The sequence below is a fragment of the Lontra canadensis genome, unplaced genomic scaffold (genome assembly GCF_010015895.1).
Source record: "Lontra canadensis isolate GAN:19392208 unplaced genomic scaffold, GSC_riverotter_1.0 scaffold46, whole genome shotgun sequence".
Classification (NCBI taxonomy): Eukaryota; Metazoa; Chordata; class Mammalia; order Carnivora; family Mustelidae; genus Lontra; species Lontra canadensis.
The window spans coordinates 2,904,562-2,908,467 of record NW_022631040.1 but is presented as its reverse complement, the minus strand read 5'-3'; positions in this window follow the sequence as shown (position 1 = coordinate 2,908,467).

The following is a 3,906-nucleotide window of genomic DNA, read 5'->3' as shown; positions in this document are numbered from 1 at the left end:
GGGTTTCCTTTTGTTTTATGGCTAAATAATATTCATAAGCCACATTGTTCTTCATTCATCCATTGGTAGACATTTTAGTTGTTTCTATGTCTTGACTATTATGAGTAATAGTGCAATGGACATAAGAGTATAGGTATCTCTGAGGTTTAGTGACTTAATATCCTTTGGATATATACCCAGAAGTAGAGTTCCTGGATCATATGGTAACTCTATTTTTAATTTTTTGAGGAATCTCCATACTGCCTTCTATAGTAGCTGCACCAATTTATCCTGTTCCCACCAACAGTGCACAAGGTTCCCTTTTCTCCACATTTGTAGCACACTTACTATCTCTTGTCTTTTCAATAAAAAATTGCCATCCTAACAGATATGAGGTGATATCTTATTGTGGTTTTGTTTGCATTTTCCTTATGATGAGTAATGTTGAGTACCTGTTCCTGTATCTGTTGCCCATTGGTATATTTTCTTTGGAAAAAAATTATTCCGGTCTTTTGCCCATTTTTAAATTGGATTATTTTATATTTTGATACTGGGTTGTATGAGTTCCTTATATACTTTGGATATTTTTACACCTTAACAGATACTTGGCTTGGGTATGTTTTCTCCCATTTGATAGGTTGCCTTTTCATTTTGTTGTATGTTTTATTTGCTCTGCAGAAGTGTTTTTGGTTTGATATAGTCCCATTTGTTGATTTTTGCTTTTGTTGCTTGTGCTTTTGATGTCATATCTAAGTAAACATTTCTAAAATCAGTGTCAGAGAGCTTTTGTTCTGTTTTCATCTAGGAATGAACTAACATTTTGTTCATTGTTAGTGTATAGAAAAACAACTGATTTTTTAAAAATTCTATTTAACATGCAGTATAGTATTAGTTTCAGGTGTACAATACAGTGGTTCAACACTTCCATGCATCACCCAGTGCCCATCACAACAAGTGCACTCCTTAATCCCCATCATGTATTTCACCCATCCCCCCACTGACCTCCCCTCTGGTAACCATCCATTTGTTCTCTGTAGTTAGGATTCTGTTTCTTGGTTTGCTTCTTTTTCCCTTTGCTCATTTGTTTTGTTTCTTAAATTCCACATATAAATGAAATCATATGATATTTGTTTTTCTTAGACATGTTTTGTTTAGCACAATACTCTGTAGCTCCATCCATGTCATTGCAAATGGCAAGACTTTATTCTTTTTTATGGTTAAGTAATATTCCTCTGTGTGTGTGTGTGTGTGTGTGTGTGTGTGTGTGTGTGTACATCATATCCTATATATATATATACTATATCTTCTTTATCCAGTTCATCAGTGGATGGACACTTGGGCTGTTTCCATAATTTGGCGACTGGAGATAATGCTGCTTTAAACATTAGGGTGCATGTAACCCTTTGAATTAGTATTTTTGTATTCTTTGGGTAAATACCTAGTCCTGTGATTGCTGGATTCTAGGGTAGTTCTATTTTTAACTTTTTGAGGAACCTCCATACTGTTTTCCAGAGTGACTGCCCCAGTTTGCATTTATACATCTATGTTCATTGGGAATATTTGTCTGGAGTTTTCTTTCCTTGTAATATTCTTATCTGTTTTGGTATCTGGATAATGCTGGCCTCATAAAATGAGTTAGGCAGTGTTCCCTCCTCCTAAATTTTTTTGGAAGAGTTTGAGAAGAATTGCCATTTGATTATTCTTTAAATGTTTTGTGGAATTCATGAACAAAGCCACCTGGTCCTGGGCTTTTCTTCTTTGGGAGATTATTGATTACTGGTTCATTGTGCTTACTTGTAATTGGTCTCTTCAGGCTTTCTATTTTTTAAATAATTCAGTCCAGCCAGTTGTATGTTTCTGGAAATTTATCCCTTTCTTGTTGGTTGTATAATTATTAGCATACAATTGTTAATAATGGTCTCTGATTTTTTGTATAGGGGCAGAAGGAAAGGGAGAGAAAGAATCTTCAGCAGGCTCCACACTCAGTGCTGAGCCTTATGCAGGGCTCAACATCATGACCTGAGCCAAAATCAAGACTTAAGACATTTAACCAACTGAACCACCCAGGCTCCTCTGTGGTGTCCATTTTAATATCTTATTTTTCATTTATAATTTTGTTTATTTGAGTCTTCTCTTTTTTTGGTAAGTCTAGCTAAAGGTTTATTAATTTTACCTTTTGAAGAAAACAACTCTTAATTTTGTTGGAGTCTTCTATTGTTTTTCTATTCCTTATTTCCTGTATTTCTGCTCTGATCTTTGTTATTTCCTTCCATCTACTAACTTTGGGCTTAGTTTGTTCTTTTTAGAATAATTCATTGTAGTATAAGGTTAGTTGTTTAGCTGAGGTCTTTATTGTTTTTTAAATGTGGTCGCTTATTTGCTATAAACTTCCCTCTTAGAATTGCTTTTGCTGATTCCCATAAGTATATTACATTTCCACTTTCATTGTTTTAAAAAATGTGTTTATTTCCCTTTCACTTTTTTCTCTGACCAATTGATTGTTCAGGTGTATGTTGTTTAATCTCCATGTAGTTTTTAATTTGCCACTTTTCTTTCTTTTATCGACTTTTAGTTTCATTCCATTGTGATCAGAAAAGATACTTAGTATTTTTAAATTTGCTGAGAATTGTGACCTGACACATCCTGGAGTGTGTCCTGTATGCTGATGAAAAGAATATGTATTCTTCTGTTGGTGGATGGAATGTTCTGTATGTGTTTGTTTCATTTGGTCTGAAGTACAGTTTAAGTCCAATGTTTCCTTATTGATTTTCTGTCTGGATGATCTATCCATTGTTGAACATGGTTTGGAATTCCTCTACTATTATTGTTTTGTCTGTTTTTCCTTCAGATATGTAAGTATTTACGGTATATATTTAGGTGCTCCAATGATGGGTATATAAATATTTACAGTTGTTATACCCTTTTGATGAATTAACCCTTTCTTTCTTGTAAAGTGGTTTATATAATCCTTCTTTGTCTATCATTGCAATTTTTGTCTTAAAGTCTGTTTTGTCTGCTGTAAGTATGAGTACCTTTGCTTTTTTGAAGTTTTCCTTAACATGAAATAATCTTTTTCCATCCCCTCACTTTGAGCCTATGTATGTGCCTAGAGCTGACATGAATCTCTTTTTTATTTATTTATTTTTTTTAATTCTTTCAGCCACTATATGTCTTTGATTAGAGATTTATTCCATTTACATTTAAAGTAATTATTGATACGTAAGGACTTCCTAATGCCATATTGTTCATTATTTTCTGCCTATTTTACAGTTTCTTTGTCCCTTTCTTCCTCTCTTGCTGTCTTCCTTTGTGAACGGATGATTTTCTCTAGTGATATACTTTAATTCCCTTCTCATTGTCTTGTGTCCATCCACTGTAGGTTTTTGCTTTGTAGGTACCCTGAGGCCCACATGAAACATCTTTTAGATACAACAATCAATTTTGAGTTGATAACTCAACTCGATTGCGTTAAAAAACTCTACCCTTTTTACACACATGCCCATACTTCGCTTTTGATGTCACAATTCAAATCTTTTTATATTGTATACCCATTAACAAGTTATTGTAGCTATATTTATGTATTTATTTTTATACTTCTGTTCTTAAGTTAGAGTTAAGTGATTAACACATGAACGTGTTATAATATTGGAGTTTTCAGAATTTGACTCTGTACTTACCTTTACCAGTGTGTTTTATATTTTCATATTTTCATGTTACTAGCTAGCATCCTTTCATTTCAGCTTGAAGAATTCCTTTTAGCATCTTTTGTAAGACAGGCCTAATGGTGATTAACTCAGTCAGTTTTATTTCTCTGGGAAGAAGGATAATTGTCAAATAGACAATTGTTGGCAGTGTTTTTCTCTTAGCACTTTGAATATATCATCTCACCTTCAGTTGGCAACAGATGTTACATTGGTTAGCTATTCA